We start from the raw sequence: 27,284 nt of genomic DNA on the forward strand, positions 1-27,284 counted from the left end.
AAATTACGATAGAATTGGGACAAATCATTTTCGTTGCCAAATTCGTCCCTATATCAAATATTTTTTCCAGCTTCAATTTATTTCTGCAATACAATCCAAATACATAAAAACCAAATTCAAATAACAAATAATATGCATTCAACACATCCTAATTTAACATTCAACACATCCTAATTTAACATTCAACACATCAACTCATAATTCAAAAAATATAAAGATTTCAACAAAGTTTATAAAATCCATCTTGTTCAACAAAGTTTATAAAATCCATCTTGTTCAACAAAGTTTACAAGTTCAACAACCCAATGTTTTATAAGTCCATCATCCATCCAACAACACTAAGAATACATATAGTCATCTTCGTGTGCCACAAAATCTTTGATCCCCATCAAATCTCCTTTGCCTACATAACAACAAACAAATAAACTAGATTATGTGTAACAAGAAAGATTGTAAATAGTATACGATATGGCCATGTAAAAAGAATAATTGGAAACAAAACATAAATGTGAAATTCCTTAAACATTCTAATAAAAGCCCTAATTCTAATAAAAGTCATATTTACCAACGATATGAATCATCCATGTCATAGCAACGGTAAATAAAATTATAAGCATTATTTTGAAGCTAAGTACATGTATCGTAACTATGATACAACCTAATATAATTGGCACATCATATAGAGAGAAAAAGAGAGAGATCTTGTGAAGTATGGTATTAGGGTTCAAATTTTCTCACTTAGTTAACTTTATTTTTCATTTTAATTTGCTGAATTTATAGTTTTGTCTTTGGTTGGTATTTAATGTAAACTAAAGGATGTTTAAAATAATTGTTCCTTTCATTGTGTTAACTAGTTGACAATTTCATATGAATAACTTTAGCACATTTTTAACAACTCTTTACAAAATATTAAGGTAGGAGGATGCATCGTTATCTAGTAAAGAATTTTAGAATAGTGTGATGTAATTCTAGATGAAATATAGAACTTTTATGTATCTATATAGTTTTGAGACTGTACATAGATCAAATTTAGAACTTTTATGCATCATTATCATTGAAGACAAAACAAGAAAGAGCAGCTTATCAAAAGAAGGAACACAATTAAACAACTATTTAAAGCTAACTTTAACATAATTATTTAAAGTTAACTTTATATAATTAAACAACTATAACATAATTATTTAAAGCTAACTGTATATATAGATCAGTAAATGCATATTAATGAACTTAGGAATACCGAAAAGAGGTGAACAAATACAGCTGTCTTCAACTACAGTGAGATCACACCAAATTGAGACCTGCACAAACAACATTATCAAATCAGGACAAAAATAAAGTTAGAGTATTAGAGACTTCATTCATATTGCCTAGTTAGAGACTCCAAACGAACCTCTGGATTAGTAGCTCGAGAATCTCTATCAAAGTGCCTTCCTCTTTTTGTTCCTTTCTTCTTTTTATCTTTTTTACCCAAATCATTGGATTCATGTGCCAAAGTATGAGAACCATTTGATATTATAGATTGCTCCAAATTTATGCATTTCAGATATAGAGTTTGCCAGACAAACATTTTCCTTCTTTGAATTACAATACAAGCATAACTCAAGTAAATAACAGAATATGAAACATAATTGAAACAGAGTAAAATTGAGTTCACATTTTCAAAGAATCAACAAAGCTCCTACAACAATATGTTATTTATTGCTTCCATGTACCACATGAACCCAGCCAAACAATAAACCAATTAAACAACGAATAAAATACAACTGAACCCCACAACTTACCTTGAACCTTCTGCACCTTCTTCCTGACCTATCCTTACAACCTTCACAATGTATACGGACTATAAGAACACATGTCTGCAATTGAAAACATGTACTGATTAATACGCATGAAAGTCAATATTTTCTACAAATAATTCAATTCTCATTTCATTAAAAAAAATAGAAACTAAAAATTAAAAACATATTATTGAAGAAATCACAATGAAATCCTGAACAATGTACTTGGTGTTGATTTCTTAGCAAAGATTTGGATATACCATTTTGATTAGTCATCTCGTCAAAGAGTCTCTGAGTTATCTGAAACGATTCTTAATAAATAAATGGCAAATCTAAAATCATTTAACTGAGCTCTTACTAGTTTCTAGAACTAAAACCCTCATCAACGATCTCTAACCCTTGCAGAATCGAGGACAAATAAAACTAACCTTATTCATTGGCTTTGTAGGATCGAGGAGTTATCTTGGATAGCCATAAACCAGGGAAACAATACTGCAGAGGCAAATCAAGCATAAGAGAAGGCGCATATCAATGGTAAAGAGCAGAAAAGAGATCAATCCTAAGTCAAGTGCGAGAAATCAAACCAAATTTAGGAAAACAAGCATGTTTTTATAGGAAACTTACATCAAGATGCTGCTGCATGATCTTGGGCTTCTTCTTCAGCTGCAGAGGGAGACGGCGGTTAGCCACGGCAAGGCCCACGCCGGCGGCCAGACGCCGGCCAGCCAGCGCCTGGCAGTGGCCAGCCACACGCCGGCCAAGCAGCGGCTTGGCGGCGGACAGCACGCGCCGGAGAGAGGGAGATTCGAGAGCAGTGGGCTTACCAATCGAAACCTTCCACGGCCGGAGATCAAGCGGTCGTCGCATATCACGCCGCCATCGTCGGTTGGAGATGTGGCCGAAACCCTGGAAATCGCAGGTTGGAAGGGGAACGGGGGAGAAAGAAATGGGGAAGAAAACAAGAATCGGAATGGGATATAGACATAGGGTTATTAGCATCAAAATTTTTTGTTCCCAATTTCGACCCTAATCTGGGACGAATCCTGGATTCGTCCCAAAATCTGGGACGAATCCTGGATTCGTCCCAGAATTTATTTTTTTTTTTAATAAAAAAGGGAAAAAATCAAAAGGAATAAATACAGACCTAGAGACACAAAATCCTGTATATCTTCATTATCTACTCCCAAACCCACTTTTTCAAACTTATTTTCCTCGGAATACATTTTTGCTTCGGCATCCCCCGAGGAGGAACCTTGTTCATCTCCACAAACCCCATCACGATGCCCAAGATGGAATTTTTCATCGCTGATGTTTAAAAATTCTTCCTTTTTTCTCAGTCCACGGTTACAATACCCCCTTGAATGCCACGCACAAGGATAGGAACCTGGAAAGATCGTTCCTAATCTCCAAGCAAAATAAAGCATGGATCTCATGGCAAAACCTGGTGAAACTCATGTTTTCATGGATTTGTAATCACCAGAGGTTTGATACAAGAATAGTGAATCCGATAACACAAACTCAGAACGCTTGGCGAGCCAGCCCAACAAGATGCAGATATCCATAAACCAAGCAAATAGAGAAAAGGAACTTTTTGACTTACTACTTGAGGTCAGACGAGAATGATCCTAGGGTTTCCGAAGAGCGGGGGAGATCAGATTGAAGAGCGCAGCTACAGTCAATATTTCTTGAGCAGAAGGGACATCGTATATAAACTTGGGAGTTAGGGTTTCAAGAACAGCAAGTTACTAGTCTCTTCCAAACGAACTAAATCAAATCCCACTCATTCAAACACAGTAACTTTAAGCAAGAATCTGAAGATAAAAATAGCAGATCCAGAATCACAGGTCCTTGGATCTCGACGGAAAACGCAAGAGAGGTACATTGCGGCGAAGAAATCGCCTAGATCCCGGGTCGAGGAAGGAAGTTTACCTCATCGACAGGAAGATCCGACAACGATTGGATCTCGGGAACTCTCAGATCTGCCTCCGCAGAGAGCTTGGAGAGGAGAAGAGGGAGGTGAGGCTGAGTGAAGAGAGAAGTGTTGGAGGGAAGAGTGAAGTGTATATGGTGGACGGCGCTCTAGGTTTAGGTTTGGAAGGAAGAGTGAAGTGATGCAAATTTTGGCTAAGTATTGATGGAAAATTTAAATTATTTTATTTTGGTTCATTAACACCGGATTTTAAAAACCGCTGTTAAAATCGGTGTCTATTAACAAAAAAAATGCGCTCATAGACATCGCCTAAAAAATCTGCGCTCATAGACACCGATTTTTGGAAAAACCGGTGTAAAATACTCAAAGACATCGGTTTTTGCTTAAAACCGTTGTTGTTCCACCGATGTCTATGAGGGTTTTTCTTGTAGTGCCCAAGTCTCTCCCATAGTCCTGGCATCACACATCATCGAACACCTCCTTGTCGCCTTCCTTTGCTATAGCTTTTCCTTTCCTTTATCTGCAGTAAGAGGAAATGTAAACTATAAGCGAATGCTTAGTAAGCGCTGTCTAACTCACAAAAATTCGAATGTGCATATAAATACAACAATACTAAAAACTGAATCTGTAAGAAGAAAACTACTCATGCTCATCTAATAGCAAAGCACTAAAATCTGCATACTCATGATATACAAGAATAAAACTGCATGCTGGAAGACAAGGCTAATCATGCTCAATAAACTAATCAGGAAACAAATAAAACTAATACTGCATGCTTCGAATTAATAGCAAATAGAAAACTAGAAAATCTACTCATGTATATAACAACAAAAGAAACTAGATGCTTGATGACAAATCTGCACTGCTATAAAATGTAAGAATCTGCACTGCTACAAAATGTGAAAATCTACACTACTACAAAATGCAAGAATCTGCACTGCTACAAAATGCAAAAATCTGCACTACTACACAATCCAAAAATTCTAAAATTCTTCATTTGTGGTGCACGCCTACTGCTACCCAAGAACCCCAAGAGCTAAATGCAAACTAAAAATCTGCAACGCTTCATGAAAGTAGCAATCAAACTAAGGTTTGTAGTGCTAAAAGAAAACATCAGTTCTAACTTGCTGCACTTGAGAATAAAGAGGCTAACTTGCTGAATTAAACTTTTATGACACTTGCTTTGCTAGTTCAAATACATATAGTTTAATACTTCAAAATAATAATAAACTTTCTTCTTGGGCCCAGGCTTAGTACCAATGTGCGCTCCCTAATAGAGACTGTGGTAGCTAGTCACCAGTCCTACGAGGGTAAAGACCTTGGTCTTACCAGGGCCAAGACCTTGGAATTGGTCACCTGGATTTGTTTAACGACAACCTTGGAAGTCGGGTACTAGCCTTTTTTAAAAATAAAATACTTGTTATCTTTAATATTCTTATAATAAAATGCCTTGGCATTTCTTTGAGCACTTGGTGTGCTGCTGATCCAAATTCTTAAAATTTAGGAATCCTATCAAGACCTTGGTCTTTTCTTACTTATATCTACTCATAATCCCTCAAAAAGGGTTTAATGGAACACATAAACACTCCGCCAAAATTCATGGCTATTCATGCTTATTAAATGGCATAGAAAAATCTAGGACTACATGCACAAAATGAGAAGCTGTTCAGGTTCATGAAAATAGCATAAATTCTGTAATTTCATGCTCTAAAATAAAACTACTCATACTCATTGGATAACATGGAATTAATTAAATATGCACGTTCATGGTAGAGTTATTCATGCTCATAAGTCCTAAAAAGAAAAGGTCTAATAGTCACAAAACAACTTACTGCATACTCATTTAGAAGCATATCCCTACACATGGCAGCAAGAAGAAAAAACCAATACTAAGATGTTACATGCATTTAGATCAATGTCATTAACAGCAATAATCCATGAAGATAGCACAAATAAATTTGAAACCTTCTGGAATTTAAAACCCCTATAAGGCTTATTTCATCTCAAATACTTAGCACGAACAAAACTATACCCTGCTGAAACTAAAGTTCCATGTAAACATGTTCACAACCTAAACTTTCATAAAGCAACAGAAAACTTTAGGGCAAAACATGCTGCGACAGAAATTCAAAGCAGAAGGAATTTCTTGAACTCCTCTTAAACACCAAATCAAACTTGAAACTACTCTTACTGCAGGTGAGTAGCAACTTACTGAGGTGTTCTTGAACTTACAACCGAAAAGGAGACTTCTAATACTTCTAGGGTTTCGGAGACTTGCAAATCTCGGCCTCTTCCTCGTGCCTACCATTCCTTCTTGATGAGAGGAGCTCGGATCCGAGAAGAGCTCGCGGAATCCCCTTTGGCTGGAGAAACCCTAGCTTCCTGCTGCATTTTCGCCCGAGCAGAGACGGCGCACGCAGAAGAGAAGAGGAGAAGAGATTTGCCCGAAAATCACTTAAGTTCTCTCTTTATTATACCTAGGGTTTTTATTCTATGCTATCCCTTAATTATATTTCGCTACCTATCTGATCAACATTGCCCACTTGGGCACTTGGTCAGTAAGATCCGCTAAAGGTTTGGGTCGGGTCGGAGGTCGCGGGTTCGAACCTCGGTCGAACCTATTTATTTTTTAAAATTTCCTCCTTTTGGTAAAAATGCCAAACGAACTCCAAAAATTACATAAAAATACTCTAAAAATTTCTAAAAATCTCTAGAATATTTCTAAGGCATTTCTAAATATTTTTAATTACTATTAGGACTCGAAATAAGGAAATTTGGGTTGTTACAGTCATCCTTATGGACGGCCACATCCTTGCTTGGTGCCCAAGCAAGGGGTCGACCACCCCTTGCTTGGTGCCCAAGCAAGGGGCCGACCAAGATGGGCTTAAGAGTGGGTTTTTAAGTTTTTAAATCTGTCTTTTTGTAGCCATCTACAATGTTTTAAAAGAGAGATTTTAAATTTTAAAAACTTTCATTTTTGAAGCCATCCACATGGTTTTAAAAGAGAGTTTTAAATTTAAAAAATCTTTCCTTTTGTATCCATCTACAATGGTTTAAAAGAGATATTTTATTTTTGTTAAAACTTTCCTTTTTGTAATCATGATTTAAAAGAGAGGTTTTAATTTTAAAAATCTTTCCTTTTTGTAGCCATCTACAATGTTTAAAAGAGAGATTTTTAATTTTAAAACTTTCCTTTTGTAGCCATCCACAATAGGAAATTTAAAAGAGAGATTTTAATTGTTGTTAAAATCTTTCCTTTTTAGCCATTACCAAGGATTATAAAAGAGGATAGATGGTGTCTTAGAGGTAATAATCATCTACACAATTTCTATTCCTCTTCTATTATCCTTGTGGTCGGCCCCCTTATTCTTATTCTCCCCTTGCTTTCTCAATTAAGGCCGACGGGATCAAGAGGCTTCAACCATCTTGTGGCCGGCGGGTTACAAGGAAGAAAGAAGAACAAAAGGTGGTGTTCCTAGCTTTAATCCCATGGTGGCTGAATGTCTTGGAAGAAAGAAGGACTTGGGTGGTTTTTGCGTCTTGGTAGATCATCGCACACACTGTTAGTTAGAGCCCTAGAGCCAATCATTTGATGATTGTATGGACTCATTGTATCATATTCTTGTATATTAATAAAGGCATTTGTTTGGTTATTATACTTATTTGTATTAGTGCCAAATAGACTAAGTATAATAGCGTCCTTGAGTAGAAGGTTCATACCTATATCAATCGATTAGTTGAATCGATAGTGAGATGATATAGGGAACACTACTCTAAATCATTCCTAGTCGAGTATTAACATTCAGGGACAATGTTAATGCAATAAGACTAGCATGTAGGTCAGCTCGATGACTTGATCTCACAAGTCATGGATATAGAGATATCAAGCTGACACATGGGTATACATTGGAGAATGTATACTGAATGACCCGCCATGAGAAGTATCATGGATCATTATATGAGTGTCATATACTTTCTCATGTGGCTATTAGTATGACTATTAGTCCTTTGACCTGAAGTCACCATGGATCCCTACATAAGGAGTTATGTACTTTGGTTTCGTCAAACGTCACCCGTAACTGGGTGGACTATAAAGGCGATTACTGGGTATATAACGAATTATGTAGAGGGATGTGAGTGATGTAGATGGGATCTATCCCTCCCATATGACGGGAGTGACATCGGTATTCTTGATAGAGTGAGACCACTAAGTGCATGGCCATGCCCAAATGAGTCAACATTAGATGTTGAGCTCATTTGATTGATTGAGTCTACTTGGAGTTCAAGATTTAGATTGATTAGAGGATGACACGGTCCATGCCTCATATTGATCAATCTAGATGTCTAGGATAGAAGGACAATGTCACATATTGTGAGGAGTCACAATTAGTAGTCACAAGGTGATGTCGGATCTCGACATTCTTGTAACTTGGGTAGTAATGATGTGTTGCTAGATACCGCTCATTACTTATGCTCCTAAATGGGTTTAGGGCATTGCCAACATTACAAGAACCTATAGGGTCACACACTTAGGACAATTAGATGGAGATTAGGTTCATATGATGATCCAAGAGGATTAGATTCATTTGATGAATCAAATTGGATTAAGAGTAATCCTAATTGGGCTAACTTGAGTTCGACTCAAGTTGATTCATGTGTTCAATGAGTCTAATTTAGATTTTGACTCATTGAATCAATTTAATTTAATGAATTAGATTCATTATATTAAGTTGGCTCGAATCAAATGGTTAGATTAGATCAACCATGGTAGAGATTGGTTCAAGTTTGACTTGACTTGAGAAGGAAGACCAAAGGTCAATTTTGACTTGACTTTTTGCCACCTCATTGGTGAGTTGGCATTAGGTGGACCAATAATGATGTTCCACATCATCATGGGTGCCACCTCATGGAAGTTACAAATCCATTTTCATAATAACTTCATATTAATTGCAATTAATGCAATTAATTTGGGAGTTTTACAAGGTAGAGTAGCCGGCCACTTTGTGATGTGTGTGGATTTCATTTTTCATTCAAGTGGTGTAACTCCTTCTTCCTTGTGTTCTCTCCTTGCTCTCCCTCCTCTCCCTTGCCGTGACCTATCAAGGTGCTAGCACACCTTTGTTTAGGTTTTCTCCATCAAGAATTGTTCGTGTGGATACTTCTAGAGGACCGACGCTTGACGGTCTAGAGATCCGGCAACTTCTTGGACGAGCGGGAACGCGAAGGGCTTCGCTACAAGGGTAATGATCTTAACTTTAGTGTAGATCTAAAGTTTTTACAAACTCGTATAAGAAAAAGGTTTTTCGAAAAGTTTTTTTTACGAATCTTTGCACGAGATCCATGGCTTTGGGTGACTCGGGGTTTCCGCGACGCGGCCCGACGAACCTAACAGTGGTATCAGAGCCACGTGCAAAGACTTGTACGAGTTCGTTTGTATTTTTATGAAAATATACCTTCTGTGATTTTCTGTAAAAATTGAGTTTTTAGAGTTTTTATGAGTAATTTTTCCGTAGAAGCGAAGCACAAGTGTCTCGGCACTTTTAGGTTTCGGCTACCGGAAAGTTTTCTTTTAAACGGTTTCGTTTTGCCCCAAATCTGTTTGGGACAGCGGGGTCGGGTGCCATTAGATCACAAAGGAGCAACTCACGATGGTTAGATCGTGGGTAGGGGCATTGCCCCTAACCCCGCAATGGAATTTGCTTCGCGATTGCACCCGAAATCGCTAAAAACGAACTCGCCGGGAAGATTTTTCCGAAACAGCAATGTCTCGACCCAAATCGTTTTGGGACATCGGGTTTAGGCGCTGTTGGATTGCAAAGGAACCCTCGCGATGGTTAGATCGCGGGTAGGGGCGCTGCCCCTGGGCCCCGCAAGGGGATCCGTTCCGCGATTGCGCCCGAAACCGCTAAACGGGATACTCATAAAAATTGTAAAAAATATTTTAAAATTACATAAAAATTATGAAAAATATATAATTTTGAATTATATATTAATTTGTGATAGTCATGGCCTAAAATACCCAATAAGATTGGATTTGTGTTGTAATTCATAATACGGCCTGCGTGCCGTCATATGATTGTGTGTGCTGTATTTTTATTTTTTTTTTCCCACGGCCTGCGCGTCGTGCCTTTCTCTTATTTTGGTTGTAAATTAGATTTAGACTTGAATGTAACTCGAGTTTCAAATTGTAATGTACAAATTGGAGCGGTGGAGGGTCCACACGAGACGGAGTTCCGAGGCGGGCACGAGCAACACAAGGTGGTCAAGGGGAGGAGCTTGGAGAAGCTGTTGACCCTAGGTTGACCATTCGATCTTCTCATTAGCTTGAGAAGATCGTAGTAGGGCCATGACTAAATCACAAATAGATTAATTAATTAATTGTTATGTATCTGATGCATGTTTAATAATTAATTAATTAATTAATTAGTGCCTTAACGATTAGATTAGATCTAAGTCGTGCACATGATGCACCCTTGCGATTAGATTAGATCTAAGTCGTGCACAAGATGCATCCTTCTCGATTAGATTAGATCTAGATCGAACCAACTCTAAATGCCTAACCGTGCCGTGATACCTATCACTACCTCGATCACATGTATTGTTGAATCTGCCAAAGTAGAGCAATACATATTATCTTGGTAGGGTACGGAGGGACAATCTTGATCCCGCCTATCAACGCATGGGTGAATACAAACTCAATTAGATTGAGTATTCCTAGTTACTCGGTTGGATCGAGTCAACTATAGGCATTCTTCCAATGGTTGGAAAGGTAGGACAAAATCACGTTTATATTAATTCTCGGGCGTATTAGCCAAAGCTAACTCGAGTTTTAATATAAATGCGGATTTTATTCTATAAACAAGAGTTGCATAGAGATGTAATTGGTAATCGTTACCTACCGATCATACTAAGCCGTGGGTGTATTAGCCAAAGCTAACTCAAGGGTTAGTATGATGTGGATCTTGTCCCACAAGAATTATAGCATTCAGTGGGAGCATCATTTAGTTAAAGGCCTAATTAAATGATTTTTAAAGGAATATGATATTTATTTCTTCAAATTTTCTGTTGTAGATAACCATGACGTCGAACACGAATTCCTTCTCCCTGCGATCTGTCCTTGAGAAGGACGAGCTCAACGGAGCGAATTTCCTGGACTGGTACAGGAACTTGAGAATAGTTCTCACCCAGGAACGTAAACTGTACGTTCTGGAGCCCCACGAGCAGACAAAGATGCTTACAAGAAGCATCAAGACGACGCATTAGATGTGTCCTGTCTAATGCTTGCGACCATGAACTCTGAGCTTCAGAAGCAACACGAGTTGATGGGCGCTTACGATATGGTTGAGCATCTTCGCCAACTATATCAGGGACAAGCGAGGCATGAGAGATTTGAGATTTCAATGCAAGATGTCAGACGGGGCTCCTGTAGGTCCTTATGTACTTAAGATGATTGGGTACATAGAGAACCTACAAAGACTGGGGTTCCCACTTGGCCAAGAGCTGGCCACTGACTTGATCTTGCAGTCCTTGCCGGATAGCTATAGTCAATTCGTTCTCAACTATAACATGAACGAGATTGACAAGCCACTTCCCGAGCTACTTAGTATGTTACGAACTGCTGAGATTAACCTTAAGAAGGTTAAGCCCATTCTGATGGTCCAGAAGCACAAGGGCAAGGGCAAGCCCAAAGGTAAGGGAAAGTCCCAAACTAAGGGCAAAGGCAAGGCACTGAAGCCTAAAGGAGGGGTCGCCAAGGATGCTACCTGCTTCCACTGGAAGAGGAACTGCAAGGTATACTTGGAGGATCTTAAGAAGAAGCGAAGTGAGACTTCCACTTCAGGTATATATGTTATAGAAGTCAATCTATCTATTTCTACATCATGGGTATTAGATACTGGATGTGCTTCTCACATTTGTACTGATGTGCAGGCGCTGAGAAATAGCAGAGCATTGGCAAAGGGCGAGGTGGACCTACGAGTTGCTGCTGTTGCTGTAGGAACTTATCAGCTATCTCTGCCCTCTGGGCTTGTACTAGATTTAGATGATTGTTGTTATGTGCCTGCTCTTACTAAGAACATAGTTTCAGTTTCTTGTTTAGACAAGAAAGGATACTCTTTTATAATAAAAGACAAAAGTTGTTCTGTTTATTTGAAAGATATGTTCTATTGTAGTGCACCACTAATAAACGGACTCTATATTCTAGACCTTGAGAGCTCTATCTATAACATTAGTACCAAGAGGTTCAAGTCAAATGACATGAACCAAACCTACCTCTGGCATTGTCGCTGAGGTCATATAAATGACAAGCGCTTATCCCAGCTCCATAAGGATGGTTTGTTGGACTCATTTGATTTAGAATCATATGAGATATGCGAGTCATGCCTACGAGGCAAGATGACCAAGACCCCCTTTAGTGGGTATAGCGAGAGAGCAACTGATTTGTTAGGACTCATACATAGTGATGTATGTGGCCCTTTCAATGTTGCTGCTAGAGGCGGTTATAGATACTTCATCACATTTACTGATGACTTCAGTAGATATGGTTATGTGTATTTGATGACATATAAATCTGAATCCTTTGAAAAGTTCAAAGAATTCAAGAATGAAGTACAGAACCAGCTTGGCAAGAGTATTAAAGTACTTCGATCAGATCGAGGTGGTGAATACTTAAGCCATGAGTTTCGTGACTACTTAGCTGAGTGTGGGATTTTATCTCAACTCACTCCTCCTGGAACACCACAGTGGAATGGTGTATCCGAAAGGAGGAATCGTACCTTATTAGATATGGTACGATCTATGATGAGTCACACAGATCTTCCGACATATCTATGGGGATATGCTCTAGACACGGCAGCTTTCATACTCAACCGAGTTCCATCAAAGGTCGTGATAAAGACACCATATAGGATATGGACTGGGAGAGATGCCCAGGTGTCTTTCATGAGGATTTGGGGTTGTGAGGCTTACGTACGACGTCAAGTCCAGACAAATTAGGACCCAAATCTGACAAGTGCTATTTCATCGGATATCCCAAGGAAACTAAGGGATATTACTTCTACATTCCCAGTCAGCACAAGGTAGTTGTGGCAAAGACTGGGGTCTTTCTAGAAAGGGACTTTGTTTCTAGAAAGACTAGTGGGAGCACGTTCGATCTTGAAGAAGTTCAAGATGTGAACAATAGCATTGATGCCTCGATGGAAATTGAACTGGAACCACAAAGTGTTGTGGATGATGTTGTTCCACAAGGAGTTGAGGACCAACAGCCAGTTCAAGTAGACATACCTCTTCGCAGGTCTGATAGGGTACGTCGTCAGCCTGAGAGATACTCATTTCTCTTGTCTGACCATGATGACATTGTGCTCATAGAGGATGAGCCTACCACCTATCAAGAAGCTGTGATGAGACCAGATTCCGAGAAATGACTAGAAGCCATAAGATCCGAGATGGAATCCATGTACACCAACCAAGTATGGACTTTGGTTGATCCACCTGAAGGGGTAAAACCCATTGGGTGTAAGTGAGTCTTTAAGAGAAAGACTGACATGGATGGACTTATCTATAAGGGTCGCTTGGTAGCTAAAGGTTTCAAGCAGATTCATGATATTGACTATGATGAAACCTTTTCTCCAGTGGCGATGTTTAAGTCCATTCGGATCATGCTTGCTATTGCAGCCTACCATGACTATGAGATATGGCAGATGGATGTCAAAACCGCGTTTCTGAATGGAAACCTACTCGAGGATGTGTACATGACACAACCTGAGGGTTTTGTAGATCCACAGCATACTAGCAGAGTATGCAAGCTGCATAGGTCTATTTATGGACTAAAGCAAGCTTCTCGGAGCTGGAATCTTCAATTCGATGATGCAATCAAACAGTTTGGTTTCATCAAGAACGAAGATGAGCCTTGTGTCTACAAGAAGGTTGTAGGGGACATAGTTGTCTTCCTCATATTGTATGTGGATGACATACTGCTCATTGGGAAGGACATCCCTATGCTTCAATCTGTCAAGACCTGGCTAGGGAGTTGCTTCTCAATGAAGGACTTAGGTGAGGCATCCCGCATTCTAGGGATACAGATCTATAGAGATAGATCTAAGAGATTTCTTGGCCTAAGTCAGAGTACATACATTGACAAGGTACTCCTTCGGTTTGCCATGCAGAATTCCAAGAAGGGATTTCTGCCGATGTCATATGGCGTGAGTCTTTCGAAGACTCAAGGTCCCTCTTCTAGAGAGGAGAGAGATCGCATGGATCAGATCCCTTATGCCTCAGCCATAGGATCGATCATGTACGCCATGCTATGTACTCGACCTGATGTCTCGTATGCTTTGAGCATGACGAGCAGATACCAGTCAGATCCAGGTGAAAGTTACTGGATAGCGGTCAAGAATATTCTTAAGTACTTACGAAGGACTAAAGAATATTTCTTGATATATGGAGGCAATGATGAGCTAACTGTAAAGGGTTACAGTGATGCCAGCTTCCAAACCGATCAGGATGATTACCGATCGCAGTCAGGGTTCGTGTTTTGCTTAAATGGTGGTGCTGTGAGCTGGAAGAGTTCGAAGCACACGAGCTGATTCTACAACAGAGGTCGAGTATATTGCTGCATCAGGCAAAGTAGGCAGCTTGGATCCGCAAGTTCATCATCGAACTTGGGGTGGTTCCTAGCATCGACCAGTTGAGCTCTATTGTGACAACAATGGAACTATAGCACAAGCGATCGCTCACACCAGCGGACCAAGCACATACTACGACGCTTCCATCTCATTCGAGAGATTATCGATAGAGGAGATGTGAAGATTTGCAGAGTACCTACAGAGGCTAACATCGCAGATCCCTTGACCAAGGCTTTGGCATAGAGAAAGTATGATGGTCACACTAGGTCATTAGGCCTTAGAGCCTATATTGATTGGCACTAGTGCTAGTGGGAGATTGTTAGTTAGAGCCCTAGAGCCAATCATTTGATGATTGTATGGACTCATTGTATCATATTCTTGTATATTAATAAAGGCATTTGTTTGGTTATTATACTTATTTGTATTAGTGCCAAATAGACTAAGTATAATAGCGTCCTTGAGTAGAAGGTTCATACCTATATCAATCGATTAGTTGAATCGATAGTGAGATGATATAGGGAACACTACTCTAAATCATTCCTAGTCGAGTATTAACATTCAGGGACAATGTTAATGCAATAAGACTAGCATGTAGGTCAGCTCGATGACTTGATCTCACAAGTCATGGATATAGAGATATCAAGCTGACACATGGGTATACATTGGAGAATGTATACTGAATGACCCGCCATGAGAAAGTATCATGGATCGTTATATGAGTGTCATATACTTTCTCATGTGGCTATTAGTATGACTATTAGTCCTTAGACCTGAAGCCACCATGGATCCCTACATAAGGAGTTATGTACTTTGGTTTCGTCAAACGTCACCCGTAACTGGGTGGACTATAAAGGCGATTATAACGAGTGATGTAGAGGGATGTGAGTGATGTAGATGGGATCTATCCCTCCCATATGACGGGAGTGACATCGGTATTCTTGATAGAGTGAGACCACTAAGTGCATGGCCATGCCCAAATGAGTCAACATTAGATGTTGAGCTCATTTGATCGAGTGAGTCTACTTGGAGTTCAAGATTTAGATTGATTAGAGGATGACACGGTCTATGCCTCATATTGATCAATCTAGATGTCTAGGATAGAAGGACAATGTCACATATTGTGAGGAGTCACAATTAGTAGTCACAAGGTGATGTCGGATCTCGACATTCTTGTAACTTGGGTAGTAATGATGTGTTGCTAGATACCGCTCATTACTTATGCTCCTAAATAGGTTTAGGGCATTGCCAACGTTACAAGAACCTATAGGGTCACACACTTAAGACAATTAGATGGAGATTAGGTTCATATGATGAACCAAGAGGATTAGATTCATTTGATGAATCAAATTGGATTAAGAGTAATCCTAATTGCGCTAACTTGAGTTCGACTCAAGTTGATTCATGTGTTCAATGAGTCTAATTTAGATTTTGACTCATTGAATCAATTTAATTTAATGAATTAGATTCATTATATTAAGTTGGCTCGAATCAAATGGTTAGATTAGATCAACCATGGTAGAGATTAGTTCAAGTTTGACTTGACTTGAGAAGGAAGACCAAAGGTCAATTTTGACTTGACTTTTTGCCACCTCATTGGTGAGTTGGCATTAGGTGGACCAATAATGATGTTCCACATCATCATGGGTGCCACCTCATGGAAGTTACAAAGCCATTTTCATAATAACTTCATATTAATTGCAATTAATGCAATTAATTTGGGAGTTTTACAAGGTAGAGTGGCCGGCCACTTTGTGATGTGTGTGGATTTCATTTTTCATTCAAGTGGTGTAACTCCTTCTTCTTCCTTGTGTTCTCTCCTTGCTCTCCCTCCTCTCCCTTGCCGTGACCTATCAAGGTGCTAGCACACCTTTGTTTAGGTTTTCTCCATCAAGAATTGTTCGTGTGGATACTTCTAGAGGACCGACGCTTGACGGTCTAGAGATCCAGCAACTTCTTGGACGAGCGGGAACGCGAAGGGCTTCGCTACAAGGGTAATGATCTTAACTTTAGTGTAGATCTAAAGTTTTTACAAACTCGTACAAGAAAAAGGTTTTTCGAAAAGTTTTGTTTACGAATCTTTGCACGAGATCCATGGCTTTGGGTGACTCGGGGTTTTCGCGACGCGAAAAAGCGGTTTTCGCGGCCCAACGAACCTAACACACACAACACCCAAGAGGAGGAGAGGAATACAGCAGAAGATCAAGAGATCTTTAAGCTACAAAGAAAGGTATAACTAGTTAATTGTTTTCGCTGTGTACTAGTTTATTTTTACTTTGTATGGATCTTCAAATACCAACACAAGAGGCTAGCGATCTTGTGCTTTGATTGAGGTCTTTGTAGTTTAACCTAGGGTTTACTGTAAGGAGTTTAAATATTCAATTTCTTTGAAAGACTTTGACTAGAAAGTGGTGGATGATCCCATACTCAAGAAGGTCGAGTGCTTCGCTAACGACCTGGAAGTCAATCCTTGAAATAGATATTTAATCAACTTCTGTAATATGGTTTAACTTCTGATGAATACATGGGTTGAACTTGGATTAATAATGTTAAGTTTCGTTTGCAATCCAAGTTTAACTTCTGAAAAGCACATGGGTTGCTAGGAAAAGTTCTGTGCTTATATAAATTTTTATACAGGGGAAACAGAACAGAATTTCGAGTAGCGCCAACAATTCATATCTGAGATAGTTTTTTGCCTCTGTGTGTTTGGTTTTCAGTTAAATTATGTACTTTCATACATAAATTTAGGCAGAATAATAGTAGGATGTGCAAATAGATTAACTCTGTGGTTGCAGACATTCTAGTTCCAACTATTATGACCTTATTGTGTTTGTGTGTGATTTGGACCCTCGGGTATGTCGAAGGCATTTTATGTATGTGCATGATTGTAATTATTAAATACAGCAGGAGCTGTATTAGTTTTAGGATTTTACATTCTGTTTGATCTAGATTACATGTACATTCCCTTGTGGAATATAGGATCGATAAATATAAAATTTTATTTTTGTCACAGATCGTATCCTTGTGAGGCGTGGTGCTATTTGAGGACCAGAGGCGTAGCGGAAAAGGAAGCAAGATAGACGCGACAACATGACCCGTTAGTGGCGGCTAGGATTGGTAGCACTTGGAGGACAGCTATGGATGATGCCATAATAGTTGGAAAATTATTTTTCATATTTATTGCCTTTTATGCTGTTTATATGTGCTATGTGTGTGTGCATATTAAAATTCTTCATTTTAAATAACTAAGTGGGAGAGGAATTATTTAAATTCCACGGTCTTCATTACTGGTTTGTAAGTGATGCATTCAAACTTGCATGTTGGCTTTAAGTGTCTTCCTCCACATCGGATAAGTTTGTTTGCGGATCACTAGATCAAACTCCCTTTATGGATGATTATAGGAAATTATTTAGGTTTGTGTGATCATCTCCATCTGAAGGGGCACAATCCTATTTAATGGACTAAGTATCAAGTAATGGTATACACTTAGGCACATTTAATAGTATCCTTCCCATCTGAGTCACTGCTATTATTTGTGTGATCGAAGAAAAATCAACTATTAATTTTATTTGTCATAAAGTTAGGTTGACAAGATAATAAAATTAATGGGTAAATTCCCCTCTTACAAATGTTTGAATTTTATACGTCCACACTATCGTGGCATACAAAATTCATGGTGTTTTGAGGTGTTGGTGAATTTAAATGATATTGTTTGAGGAATCAATATTATTTTAAATTCTAAAGTTTTGACCAAATATTTTATGATTCTTAGGATTTCAAATGGCTTTCAATCATCTTGCTGTTGTATTGAAAGAAAATAAACTTACTGGTCCCAATTACATTAATTGGAAACGAAACTTGGACATTGTCTTAACTGTTGAAGGTTACAAGTTCGTACTTTTTGAGATCTGTCCAAGCCTGCCTAATAACGATTCTAGTGAAGAGGAGATTGAGTATCATAAGAAATGGGTCAGGGTAGATGAGATGGCACGGTGTTACATTTTGACTTCTATGTCAAATGTACTGCAACATCAACATCAGGTCATGCCTACCGCTTATGATATGATGCGCAATCTCAAGGAACTCTTCGGATACCAGAATCGAGCTGCTAGGCAGGAGGCTATGAGCAACTTGATGACGACCACCATGACTGAGGGGACACCCATAAGGGATCATATCCTCAAAATAATGGCTCTTTTGAATGAGATGGAAGTCCTTGGAGCAGAAATCGATGGGGAAACCCAGGTCGATATCATTCTCCAAACGCTGCCTAAAAGTTTTGAGCAGTTCCACCTAAACTACAACATGAACAAAATGGTTGATTCGTTGGCGAAACTTCTGACAGAACTTCAATCACCAGAAGGGTTATTTCGTCAAAGTTCTCAAATTCACATTGTTGAAAATGTTTTTGCTTTTAAGTTGAAAGGCAGAAAGAAGAAAAAGAAACAAATTGGTTTAGCAAAGAAAGTGAATCGATCTCTAGGGACTGGGGCGCATGCAGGTGTGAAGAAGCCGAAGGGCATGTGTTTCACATGCAAGCAGTCTGGACATTGGAAAGTGAAATGTCCTCACAGAAAGGAGAACAATAAAGGTATATCTTATTCTCTAGTGGTTAAAACATGTTTAGTGGTGTTATCTATCGGTACCTGGTGTGTAGATACGTGAGCCACTGATCATGTCAGCAATTCATTGCAGGGGTTCCAGGAAACTCGACGACTATATGAAGGGGAGATTACCATCTACATGGGTAATGCTACAAAAGTGGTAGCTGTTGCAGTGGGAGATATTTATTTATCTTTTGATAGAAATAAAACATTGATTTTGAGAAATTATCTTTACATACCATGTTTTAGAAAGAACTTGATTTTAGTTTCTAAACTATTTATGGATGGATATTCTATTTCTTTTGATGACAAAGTAGTTGTCAAGAAAAATAGAGTAGTTATCTATTCTGGTACGTTGGTTGGCAATTTGTATACTCTAAATCTAATAACTCCCACGATACAATAAATGGAAATTAATAACAAATCTTCTAATTCTAAAAGTAACCTTCAGAAATAAACCAAACATATCTTTGGCATCTAAGGCTTGTGTTGGGTTTTTCGGGCCGTAAAAATCGCTTTTTGCGTTGCGGAAACCCCGAAACCCCGCCACCGGATCCGTGCGAAGAAATAAAAATTTTGTAAAACATTCACGTACGAGTTTTCTAAGCCTAGATCTACTTTAGATCTACAAGATAAGAATTTACCCATGATGTGAAGCCCTTCGCTTAATCCCGCTCGTCCAAGATTCGTCGGATCTCGAGAGTATCAAAGTAGATACTCCTCTATGTGTATCCACACAAGCAAGAGATGGAGAAACCAAACAAAAAGGTGTGCTAGCACCTTTGATGGTCACGACAAGGAGGAAGAGAGGGAGAAGAAGATGAGAGGAGGAAAAAGATGAGAATTACTCCACAAAATGAAAACTCCCACACAAGAATGAATGTGGCCGGCCACTTCATGGAGGAGTTTTAACTCCATGGGATACCAAGAGTCACAACTCTTGGTAACTCCCATGAGGTGGCATCCCACTTAAGCAACCATGATGATGTGGAGCATTATCATTAGTCCACTTAATGCCAACTCACCAATGAGGTGGCAAATGGTCAAGTCAAACTTGACCCTTCATCTTCCATTTAAATCAAGTCAAACTTGATCACTTCTCTCCCATGGTTGATCAAATCTAACCATTGGTTCAAGTCAATTTTAATTTAATGAATCTCTATTCATTGAATTAAATTGACACAATGAGTCTAAGTCCAAATTAGACTCATCTAACACATGAACCAAATTGAGTCCAACTCAATTAGCCTAATTTTGATTACTCTTAATCCAATTTGGTTCATCACATGGACCTAATCCTTTAGGTTCATCAAATGAACCTAATCTCCATCTAATTGCCCATTGTGTGTGACCCTATAGGTTCTTATAACATTGGCAATGCTCCTAAACCCATTTAGAAGCATAAGTAATGAGCGGTATCTAGCAACACATCATTACTACTCAAGTTATAAGAATGTTGATATCCAACATCACCTTGTGACTACTAATTGTGACTCTTCACAATATATGACAATTGTCCTTCTATCCTTGACATCTAGATTGATCAATGTGAGGCATAGACCGTGTCATCCTCTAATCAATCTAAATCTTGAATCCCAAGTAGACACATTTAATCAAATGAGCTCAATATCCCATATTGACTCATTTGGGCATGGCCATGCACTTCGTGGTCTCACTCTATCAAGAATATCAATGTCACTCCCGTCATATAGGAGGGATAGATCCCATCTACATCACTCACATCCCTCCGCATAATTTATTACATACCCAGTAATCGCCTTTATAGTCCACCCAATTACGGGTGACGTTTGACGAAGCCAAAGTACGTAACTCCTTATGTAGGGAACCATGGTGACTTTAAGTCCAAGGACTAGTAGTCAAACTAATAGCTACATGAGAAAGTATATGACACTCATATAACGATCCATGATACTTTCTCATGGCGGGTCATTCAGTATACATTCTCCAATGCATACCCATGTGTCAACTTAATATCTCCATATCCATGACTTGTGAGATCAAGTCATCGAGTTGACCTACATGCTAGTCTCATCGCATTAACATTGTCCTTGAATGCTAATACTTGACTAGGAATGATTAAGAGTAGTGTTCCCTATATCATCTCACTATCGATTCAACTAACCGATTGATATAGGTAAGAACCTTCTACTCAAGGACGCTATTATACTTAGTTATTTGGCACCAATACAAGTAAGTATAATAACCATAAAAAAATGCCTTTATATATAAGAATATGATACAATGAGTTCATACAAAAATCATCAAATGATTGGCTCTAGGGCTCTAACTAACAATCTCCCACTAGCACTAGTGCCAATTAGTATAGGCTCTAAGGCCCAAAGACCTAGTGTGACCATCATGCTTTCTCTGTGCCAAAACCTTGGTCAAAGGATCTGCGATGTTAGCCTCTACGGGTACTCTGCAAATCTTCACATCTCCTCTCTTGATAATCTCTCGAATGAGATGGAAGCGCCGCAGTATGTGTTTGGTCCGCTGGTGTGAGCGAGGTTCCTTAGCCTGTGCTATTGGTCCATTGTTGTCACAATAGAGCTCTATGGGATCATCTATGCTTGGAACCACCCCAAGCTCAGTAATGAACTTGCGGATCTAAACTGCCTCTTTTGCTACTTCTAATGCAGCAATATACTCGGCCTCTGTTGTAGAATCAACAACTATGTCCTGCTTCGAACTCTTCCAGCTCACAGCACCACCATTTATGCAAAACACGAACCCTGACTGCGATCGATAATCATCCTGGTCCGTCTGGAAGCTGGCATCACTGTAACCCTTTACAGCTAGCTCATCATCGCCTCCATATATCAAGAAATATTCTTTAGTCCTTCTCAAGTACTTAAAAATATTCTTGACCGCTATCCAGTGACTTTCACCTGGATCTGACTGGTATCTGCTCGTCATGCTCAAAGCATATGAGACATCAGGACGAGTACATAGCATGACGTACATGATAGATCCTATAGCTAAAGCATAAGGGATCTGATCCATGCGGTCTCTCTCCTCTCTAGAAGAGGGACCTTGAGTTTTCGAAAGACTCACACCATGTGACATCGGCAGAAATCCCTTCTTGGAGTTTTGCATGGCAAACCGTAGTAGTACCTTGTCAATGTATGTACTCTGACTTAGGCCAAGCAATCTCTTAGATCTATCTCTATAGATCTGTATGCCTAGAATGCGGGATGCTTCACCTAAATCCTTCATTGAGAAACAAGTCCCTAGCCAAGTCTTGACAGACTGCAGCAAAGGGATGTCTTTCCCAATGAATAGTATGTCATCCACATACAATATAAGGAAGACAATTGTGTTCCCTACAACCTTCTTGTAGACACAAGGTTCATCTTCATTCTTGATGAAACCAAACTATTTGATTGCATCATCGAATCGAAGATTCCAGCTCCGAGAAGCTTGCTTTAGTCCATAAATGGACCTATGCAGCTTGCATACTCTGCCAGTATGCTGTGGATCTACAAAACCCTCAGGTTGTGTCATGTACACATCCTCGAGCAGGTTTCCATTCAGAAACGCAGTTTTGATATCCATCTGCCAAATCTCATAATCGTGGTACGCTGCAATAGCAAGCATTATTCGAATGGATTTAAACATCGCTACTGGAGAAAATGTTTCATCATAGTCAATACCATGAATTTGCTTGAAACCTTTAGCTACCAAGCGACCCTTATAAATAAGTCCATCCATGTCAGTCTTTCTCTTAAAGACCCACTTACACCCAATGGGTTTGACCCCTTCAGGTGGATCAACCAAAGTCCATACTTGGTTAGTGTACATGGATTCCATCTCTGATCTCATGGCCTCTAACCATTTCTCAGAATCTGGTCTCATCACAGCTTCCTGACAGGAGGTAGGCTCATCCTCAATGAGCACAAAGTCATCATGGTCAGACAAGAGAAATGAATCTCTCAGGCTGACGACGTACCCTATCAGATCTGCGAAGAGGTAGGTCTACTTGAACTGGTTGTGGTTCCTCAACTCCTTGTGGAACAACATCATCCACAACACTTTGTTGTTCCAGTTCAACTTCCATCGAGGCTTTAGTGCTATTGTCCACATCTTGAACTTCTTCAAGATCAAACGTACTCCAACTAGTATTTCTAGAAACAAAGTCCCTTTCTAGAAATACCCCAGTCTTAGCCACAACTACCTTGTGTTGACTGGGAATGTAGAGTAATATCCCTTCGTTTCCTTGGGATATCCAATAAAATAGCACTTATCGAATTTGGGTCCCAGTTTGTCCGAGACTTGACGTCGAATGTAAGCCTCACAACCCCAAATCCTCATAAAAGACACCTGGGCATCTCTCCCAGTCCATATCCTATATGGTGTCTTTATTACAGCCTTAGATGGAACTCGGTTGAGAATGAAGGCTGCTATGTCTAGAGCATAGCCTCAAAGATACATAAGAAGATCTGTGTGACTAATCATATATCGTATCATATCTAATAAGGTATGATTCCTCCTTTCGGATACACCATTCCACTGTGGTGTTCCAGGAGGAGTGAGTTGAGATAGAATCCCACACTCAGCTAGATAGTCACGAAACTCATGGCTAAGGTATTCACCACCTCGATCTGATCGAAGTATCTTAATACTTTTGCCAAGCTAGTTTTGTACTTCATTCTTGAATTCTTTGACATTTTCAAAGGATTCTGACTTATGTGTCATCAGGTACACATAACCATATCTACTGAAGTCATCAATAAATGTAATAAAGTACATATAACCACCTCTAGTAGTGACATTGAAAGGGCCACATACATCACTATGTATAAGACCTAACAAGTCAGTCGCTCTCTCACTGTGTCTACTAAAGGGAGTCTTGGTCATCTTGCCAAGAAGGCATGACTCGCATGTCTCATATGATTCAAAATCAAATGAGTCCAGCAAACCATCTTTATGGAGCTGGGATAAGCGTTTGTCATTTATATGACCTAAGTGACAGTGCTAGAGATAAGTTTGGTTCATGTCATTTGACTTGAACCTCTTAGTACTTATGTTATAGATAGGGTTCTCAAGGTCTAGAATATAGAGTCTGTTCATCAGAGGTACACTGCAATAGAACATATCATTTAAATAAACTGAACAACATTCGTTCTTTATTATAAATGAAAAACCTTTCTTGTCCAAACAAGAAACTGAAATTATATTTTTAGTCAAGGCAGGCACATAACAACATTCATCTAATTCTAGTACAAGCCCAGAGGGTAGAGATAGATAGTAAGTTCCTACAGCAACAGCAGCAACCCGTGCTCCATTACCTACTCGTAGGTTTATCTCGCCCTTCGTTAATGCTCTGCTATTTCTCAGCGCTTGTACATTAGTACAAATGTGAGAAGCACATCCGGTATCTAATACCCACGATGAAGAAATAGAGAGGTTGACTTCTATAACATGTATACCTTAAGTAGAAATCTTATTTCTCTTCTTCTTAAGATCTTCCAGGTATCCTGTGCAGTTCCTCTTCCAGTGCCCTGCTTGTCCTTGATACAGTTGATGAAGATGTTCAACCATATCATAAGCACCCATCAACTCATGTTGCTTCTGAAGCTCAGAGTTCATGGTTGCGAGCATGAGACAAGACACATCTAATGCGTCATCTTGATGCTTCTTGTAAGCATCTCGGTCAGCTCGCGTGGCAGTGGTAGGAGGTGCCTCCGGAATGGGCTGCTCCAGAATGTACAGTTTACGTTCTTGTGTGAGAACAATTCTCAGATTCCTATACTAGTCCAGGAAATTAAATATTTTGTGATTAGTCATGGCCCTACTATGATCTTCTCAAGCCAATGAGAAGATCGGATGGTCAACCTAAGGTCAATAGCTTCTCAAGCTCCTTCCTTTGACCACCTCGTGTTGCTCGCACCCTCCTCGTAACTCCGTCTCGAGTGGATCTTCCACCGCCTCAATTTTGTACATTACAAAAGGTGAAACTCGAGTTACATTCGAGTCTAAACTATTTACAACAGGAATAAATAAATAGAAGGGCACGACGTGCAGGTCGCGAATCAAATATACAACACGCACAATCACATGACGGCACGCAGGCCGTATTATGAATTACAACACATAATATCCAATCAAATTGGGTCTTTTGGGCCATGACCATCACAAAATAATACATAATTCTAAATTATGTAATTTCTATAAATTTATGTAATTTTTCTTACAATTTTTATGAGTAAAAATTCTCGGCGGTCCCATTTAGTGATTTTCGGGGGCAATCGTGGAACGAAGCCCCTTGCGGGGTCAGGGGCAGCACCCCTACCCGCGATATAACCATCGTGAGTGTTCCTAAGCGATCCTATAGTGCCTTAGCCCTCTGTCCCAAAATGATTTGGGGCGAAACTTTGCCGTTTCGGAAATATTTTCTCGGTAGTCGAAACCTACAAGTGTCTAAACACTTGTGCTTCGCTTCTACAAGAAAATTACCCATAAAATCTATAAAAATCATAAAAACACATAAACTTACAGATCTGTAGAATTTCATAAAATTCAAAATAAAACTCGCACGCGCTTTGCACGTGGCTCTGATACCACTGTTGGATTTTTCGGGCCGTAAAAACCGCTTTTTGCGTTGCAGAAACCTCGAAACCCCGCCACCGGATCCGTGCGAAGAAATAAAAATTTCATAAAACATTCACATACGAGTTTTCTAAGCCTAGATCTACTTTATATCTACAAGATAATAATTTACCCTTGATGCGAAGTCCTTCGCTTAATCCCGCTCGTCCAAGGTTCGCCGGATCTCGAGAGTATCAAAGTAGATACTCCTCTATGTGTATCCACACAAGAAAGAGATGGAGAAACCAAACAAAAAGGTGTGCTAGCACCTTTGATGGTCACGGCAAGGAGGAAGAGAGGGAGAAGAAGATGAGAGGAGGAAGAAGATGAGAGTTACTCCACAAAATGAAAACTCCCACACAAGAATGAATGTGGCCGGCCACTTCATGGAGGAGTTTTAACTCCATGGGATACCAAGAGTCACAACTCTTGGTAACTCCCATGAGGTGGCATCCCACTTAAGCAATCATGATGATGTGGAGCATTATCATTAGTCCACTTAATGTCAATTCACCAATGAGGTGGCAAATGGTCAAGCCAAACTTGACCCTTCATCTTCCTCTCAAGTTAAGTCAAACTTGACCACTTCTCTCCCATGGTTGATCAAATCTAACCATTGGTTCAAGTCAATTTTAATTTAATGAATCTCTATTCATTGAATTAAATTGACACAATGAGTCTAAGTCCAAATTAGACTCATCTAACACATGAACCAAATTGAGTTCAACTCAATTAGCCTAATTTGGATTACTCTTAATCCAATTTGGTTCATCACATGCACCTAATCCTTTAGGTTCATCAAATGAACCTAATCTCCATCTAATTACTCATTGTGTGTGACCCTATAGGTTCTTATAACATTGGCAATGCTCCTAAACTCATTTAGAAGCATAAGAAATGAGCGGTATCTAGCAACACATCATTACTACCCAAGTTATAAGAATGTAGAGATCCAACATCACCTTGTGACTACTAATTATGACTCTTCACAATATATGACAATTGTCCTTCTATCCTTGACATCTAGATTGATCAATGTGAGGCATAGACCGTGTCATCCTCTAATCAATCTAAATCTTAAATCTCAAGTAGACTCACTCAATCAAATGGGCTCAATATCCCATATTGACTCATTTAGGCATGGTCATGCACTTCGTGATCTCACTCTATCAAGAATATCGATGTCACTCCCGTCATATAGGAGGGATAGATCCCATCTACATCACTCACATCCCTCTGCATAATTTGTTACATACCCAGTAATCGTCTTTATAGTCCACCCAGTTACGGGTGACGTTTGACGAAGCTAAAGTACGTAACTCCTTATGTAGGGAACCATGGTGACTTCGGGTCCAAGGACTAGTAGTCATACTAATAGCCACATGAGAAAGTATATGACACTCATATAATGATCCATGATACTTTCTCATGGCGGGTCATTCAGTATACATTCTCCAATGCATACTCATGTGTCAACTTGATATCTCCATATCCATGACTTGTGAGATCAAGTCATCGAGTTGACCTACATGCTAGTCTCATCGCATTAACATTGTCCTTGAATGCTAATACTTGACTAGGAATGATTAAGAGTAGTGTTCCCTATATCATCTCACTATCGATTCAACTAACCGATTGATATAGGTAAGAACCTTCTACTCAAGGATGCTATTATACTTAGTTATTTGGCACCAATACAAGTAAGCATAATAACCATAAACAAATGTCTTTATATATAAGAATA

At 39.3% G+C, this 27,284-nt stretch overlaps 1 long non-coding RNA gene across 3 annotated transcripts; it reads right to left on the reverse strand.

Annotated features, from left to right (window-relative positions):
* Window positions 1-360: 360 nt before the first annotated feature.
* LOC122029977 lies at window positions 361-2,458 on the reverse strand. Of its 3 annotated transcripts, none has more exons than XR_006125271.1 (4): window positions 2,403-2,458; window positions 2,207-2,270; window positions 1,238-1,856; window positions 361-403 (listed from the first exon to the last, which is right to left on the reverse strand). It is a non-coding gene; the product is annotated as an uncharacterized LOC122029977 (long non-coding RNA). The 3 variants fall into 3 exon arrangements; XR_006125270.1 differs by lacking the exon at window positions 361-403 and having other exon boundaries at window positions 1,237-1,298; window positions 1,391-1,856; XR_006125272.1 differs by lacking the exon at window positions 361-403 and having other exon boundaries at window positions 1,237-1,298; window positions 1,391-2,078; window positions 2,403-2,417.
* Window positions 2,459-27,284: the final 24,826 nt, after the last annotated feature.

Source organism: Zingiber officinale, chromosome 10B, assembly GCF_018446385.1.
Source record: "Zingiber officinale cultivar Zhangliang chromosome 10B, Zo_v1.1, whole genome shotgun sequence".
In the NCBI taxonomy this organism is placed as follows: Eukaryota; Viridiplantae; Streptophyta; class Magnoliopsida; order Zingiberales; family Zingiberaceae; genus Zingiber; species Zingiber officinale.